The following is a 6,053-nucleotide window of genomic DNA, read 5'->3' on the forward strand; positions in this document are numbered from 1 at the left end:
CAGGTATAGAATGTTTAAGCAAAACAATATATTTTATTAAAAAAATTTGTACAGAAATAAAATGGAAAGTAAATAAAAAGGGAAATGTATACATTGTATCAAAAGATGAATGCCTACATTTTTGGAACATTTAATGGCATATTAAGGGAGACACGGCGTGGGGTGGTTAGCACTGTCCCCTCACAGCGTCCTGGTTCGAATCCCGGCTGGGGCCCTTCTGTGTGGAGTTAGCATGTTCTCCCCGTGTCTGCTTGGGTTTTCTCCGGGTTCTCCGGTTTCCTCCCACAGTCCAAAGAAATGCACGTGTTAGGTTAATTGATGACTCTAAAATTGCCCGTAGGTGTGAATGGTTGTCTGTCTCTGTTCGTCTCTATGTGCCCTGCGATGGACTGGCGTCCTGTCCAGGGTGTACCTCGCCTCACGCCCGATGTCAGCTGGGATTGGCTCCAGCCCCCTGCGACCCCGACAGGGACAAGCAGTTGAACATGAATGAATGATGAATGATAATGGCATATTAATTCATATCAAGTCATTTAATTTTGAGTCTGGCATGTTCAGTCCTCCACAGTGGGATACTAAACTGAACTGTATTTAAGAAAAGATAGAAATAGAAAAAGAAGAAGAAGAAGAACGCACGCACTAACCCCCTGAATCAAAACAAAGATGGCGGCCCACCGGCTACCTGTATCATGACCTGGATAGTAAACAGAGTCGCAATTTAGCAAAATCTTTAACATAATGATGCGTTCCAGTTGTATTCGGAAGTCGGGATTTCCCAGCTCCCAGTCGGAACTTTCAACTGGAACGACCCCCATGGTCGGATTTCCGACTCGGAAAGTGGGACAATCCACACAACCCCCGAATTGACATTTAAAGATGACGGTTGTAAAGAAGCTCCTGTAATAATTATTTTATTAACACTTTTTACTATTTGTTGTCACAATAAGTCATCCGTATACATAGTATTGTTATACAGTATGTAGATATATGTAAATGCTGTCATAATGTAATTCACACTTTTCATGTGTACATGCTAACAACGGCTAACCGTAGCCTGGTAGTTTCAGATGGTGCTTTCCGACGTTGTAACTGAAAGGCTGATAACTCGGGTGTGCCATCATTCCCAGCTCCGACTTCCGACATCCGAGGTAAATTGAACGCACCATAATTATCTTTGAGAGAACCCGATTTTTACCCATGTGACCCAGGTGTAGGCTACTACAGAAACCACCACACTAAAGCAGAGTACAGTAAGCATTGGATTTACATTCATCAGGTGGATATAAACACAACTCCAGATTATTGCTGCGGTTACTCTGCAGCAGTTGGTTTCATTGTCAACTGTGTGCTAACTATTTAGCCATATCAATTTAAAAGGTGATGATATAAATATTGTGCTCACAACCACTGCTGCCATGTTGCAAAAAAAATATTAATAAAATTCAGTTAGACAAATGCAGACTTAATCTGGCACCACCTGATTACGTCAGAGAAGTCCTCTCAGGTTAGATTTTATTTGGCCGGTGTCTGAGAGAAATTTCTCTGGACTGGAGAAATGGAAAAAATCCTGTGCAAAACAAATACTGAAGACAATTACTACTGTTTTGTTTCTGATATGGCATCCTTAGCAAGCTAATTTCCTATTTTCTGTCTAGATTTTAAGTCTCTGTATGTTCCCGACATTGCCACCATGTCAAGATGCGATACTGTATACACAACATACTTTTTAAAGCCTATAAGAGGTAGGCAATATCTGTGCTTTAAAGAGGAATTAAAAAAAAAACAATCTGAACCCTATTTTCCCATGCATTTATGTGTGAGTGAATAATATGCGGTAACTAAACTTTAAAAGGACCAGGGTACAATGTCATCTGTCACTGACAGGCTCAAATTGTTATTATAAGTGTCTGCCTGTATTGTGAAAAGATGGTGAAGTCTTGTTCTGAATTCTCACAATGACTTGTTGCCGGAAGACAGCTGTTTATTTGACCAAGTTTGTTATGAAGTGCAGCTTTGTGTTAATCGAAAAGATTTTTTAATAAAAACAATGGTTTATTTTTTGAGCATTTCCGAATTGTGCCAACAATATGTCGAGATACACTTCCTGCTGCTTTCATAGACTAACGCTCCCTTAGGATACGATTTGCTGAAACTGGATCCTACCACTCCGGACACTCATCAGGATGACCAATACCAGCTAAAGAGGAGAAGAAATCCCACCAGAGCCCATTTTCCTAAAGAAAAATGCTGTTCCAAGAGTGGGGGAAGGTTAGTGCTTTAATTCACTAAAGTTAATGTGGTGGCCTGCATCAGTAGCTAAACATGAAAGCATGACCGGATAAGGGCAACTTCTCCATATTTCCATAATGTAGTCAGACAATTTTAATAACAAAGTGAGCGTGTCAGTGGCAAAAAACAAGCACTTTTAGCGGACGTATATTAATGATCGTTCTTACCCCGATTACATTACAGCCCGGTTTATGGCAGCCAGGCTGTAGCGCTCTCACTAGATAGTGGACCAATTTAAAAAAGAAAAGTTGTTCCCATTAGTCACTTACACAAATACACATGGGGAAATAGGGCCCAGGTTGGGAAATACAGAAATTTCCCTTTAAGCCTATTAAAGTTCATGGATGCACAGGTATACTCAATTTGGACATTGCAGAAAACTTTAAAACAAAATACTTTCCTGTTGCATTATTTACTCAAAATTCACCAGAGTGAAGCCCAGTTATAAGTATAAAGCAGGTGATTGCAGCAACGTACAATTTTGTAAGCACAATGGAAGCATTAGAAGCATTTTGCCATTTCACAAAAACAAAATCATAACAGTAATCCCGATTACATGTTGGGTGAGATACACACTGATGAACATAATCCCATTATGATTGTCTAGAAGCATCTCTGGCCTGTCGTCGTACTGGCCGGGCCGGACATTTGGCTTTCATAAGGTTGTTAACTAAGAGAAGCATGTGAATTCTAAATGAGGCTTACAAAATCCTGTTTATTCTTGGACGTAAAGTACAATGTACTGGAAAAAGATGTAACTCCAGCCCAGCCCAGACTCATAGGGGGTTTCTTTCTCTCAAATCTCTTTAAATTATCATGTCAAGGTGTCAACCAGGAGGATTTACTTCAATATTATTCTGGATTTGGAAACAAAACTGTCATGTTGAGGTATGAATAGATATCATAATTGTATTTTTTCCCTCCCCTTACACCTGAAGGGTTTGTCTTTCTCTTATCCACTCATCCCGAGGCAGGTGAGTGCACAGAAGAGCAGCTGAGTGTCATCTGTAGCTGTCAGTCGGTTGGAGTGACACCTCCTGATGCAGTCAGGCATGTGTAAGTGACAGCCTGGCTATGTGACCAGAGGATATTTTTCTTGAAATAAGTATGTGTAAGTCATTTGAGAATTTGATTCTGTATATTTGACAAACTGCGGGTACAAGCGGCCGAAATGGGTTTTATCAGGAGGGTGGCTGGAGTCTCCCCCAGAGATAGGGTGAGAAGTTCAGCCATCTGTGAGGAACCTGGAGTAGAGCCGCTGCTCCTTTGCGTTGAAAGGAGCCAGTTGAGGTGGTTCGGGCATCTGGTAAGGATGCCAGGGAGGTGTCCCAGGCACGTCCAGCTGGGAGGAGGCCTTGGGGAAGACCCAGGACCAGGTGGAGAGATTATATCTCCACACTGGCCTGGGAACGGCCGGAGATCCCCCAGTTAGAGCTGGTTAATGTGGCCCGGGAAAGGGAAGTTTGGGATCTCCTGCTAGAGCTGCTGCCCCCGCGACCCGACCCCGGATAAGCGGATGAAGATGAGTGATGAGTGATGAGTATTTGACAAACTGTACAAGATGATTTTGTGCTAATGAAAGAGGCAAATGCTGGGGAAGTTATTCTTTCCCTGTTTCCCCTCCTGGTCCCTGACCCAATCACTCCCTGCACTCACACACACACACACACACACACACACACACACACACACACACACACGCAGAGAGAGAGAGAGAGAGAGAGAGAGAGAGAGAGAGACAAAGAAAGAGGGAGACAAAGAGAGTGGGAGAGAGGTCTTTACAGTGTGGCCATTCCTGGATACTTTCCAAGGGTTTTGTCAGTCACTATGGAGATTGGGAAAATAGCCCCCGCAGTTTAATTCCTCTGTTGTTACCATGGTCGCAAAAGGTATCCAGTGAAAAGCTCCATTCCCTGAAATGAACGCCTGTCCTATTCTGCTCGTTTTGTTGACCACTGAAAGAAAAGTTCCAGTATGCTTGAGAAAAACTACTCATAGCAGAGGGAGAAAAAGGAAATTCCTCATGATAAACACAAGTAGATAAAGTATCAAGATTCTTTACTTAATTAAAAGTACTAATACAACAATATAAAAGTACTCCGTCCCAAGTATAAGTAGTCCTTCTTAAGTAAAAATACAGAGGTATCAGCAAAATGTACTAAGATTATCAAAAATAAAAGTACTCATGCTGTTGTAAAATGGCTCCTGTGTCTGATATACAGTATTATTAGACATTTACTGGTCAAAGTGGAGCTAGTTCAAACTACTTTATACGATAGTTTAATGCCGTGGTTCCCAACCAGAGGTCGGGCTTCTCCAAAGGGTCACAAAATAAATCTGAGGGGTTGAGAGATGATAATACACACTTGTATTCATTTTTGGGTTACTGGACTAATTCTTTTGCTTTTAAATGTGAGAGTTTTGCCTCTTTTGGTCTTGAAAAGTTTTTTAAATGAAACCATTAATATAGTATAAAGTACGAGAAATAGTTACTTGAGCTACTTTCAACCACTGATAATGACCGTCACACACAGACTTGACAAAAGCTCACGGGGGGCTCCCTGGCATGGATTTACAGCTTTTCTGTCTCACATTTCGATTTACTTCAGTCTGATCTCCATGCATTCACTGAGGCGCAACAAACACATTGTGCTGCAGCACTCCCTCCACTAAATCTGCCATGTCATGACCCACAAAGGAGCCAACCAATTTATCAGACAAAAAAGCAAGTGAAAATAGAAAAGTAACTTACAAAGACAGGGATACGCAGCAGCAAACTGCACATAGAAACACACATTTCTGCAACTTTATAAATACAATAATTCATTTTGAGTTTGTCTCTGTAAACAGGGTCGCCCCTGAATATGTCTCCGTCTGGGTTTCAGCTCTGGCAAATTATGTTGGGGATTATTGCTATGGCTACTGGGCCCGCGGGTCAGTGATTCACTATCATGGGAGGTGAAACAAAGGATGCCTTTTTGCTGCCGAATGCCTGCGGTTTTGAAGCTATGACACCCAGAAACAAGATTTAACTTATCTGTTGCCCTGTCTCATTACAAGCTGATGGACTCTGACTAATGTTGAGTCTTATTTGATTCTTCTCCTGGTCCTGTTGTACAATCTTTTTAATGGGCTCCCCTACAGTGTACTGTTGTTTTGGAGAAAAATAAGTACCTCGGCAACAAAAATAAAAGGACAAAACAATAAATTACAACCATTGCCAAGAATGGGAGCTATTTGGCCTAAACTATGGCACTGGCAAACACCAGGCTACAAACAATTATTACGGCCGACTGTCTGCATTCTGTCGCTTCAGTTAGGTGACAGATCAGCAATACACAATCCCTGCTCTGTTTGTGACAATCCCGGCCTCCTCTGTCTGTCTCTGTGGCCAACGCTGGCAGGCTGGCTCATAATGGGTCTGGGAGCAGGAATTTTTACAGCCCCCCTGCTTCTAAGTGAGTGTTGATCATGTGAATTTCCATTGCCAGTTTAAGTAATGGGGTTCCACTGTTTATTTGTACTGGGCCCCATGGGGGACCTCCAGCACTTTACATGCCCAATACCTGTAAACAAAACTTTGTAAAATTGGTGGAGTTCCCTTTGAAATTAAAAGGGAATGATGATTATAATAATAATAATGATAATAATGATAATAATAATAATAATAATGATAATAATAATAATAATAATAATAAAATCTATATGTAAAGCACCTTTCAGGACATGGAATGCAGCTCAAAGTGCAGAAAACGAAAACAAAT

The sequence above is a fragment of the Echiichthys vipera genome (assembly GCF_963691815.1).
Source record: "Echiichthys vipera genome assembly, chromosome: 15".
Lineage (NCBI taxonomy): Eukaryota > Metazoa > Chordata > Actinopteri > Perciformes > Trachinidae > Echiichthys > Echiichthys vipera.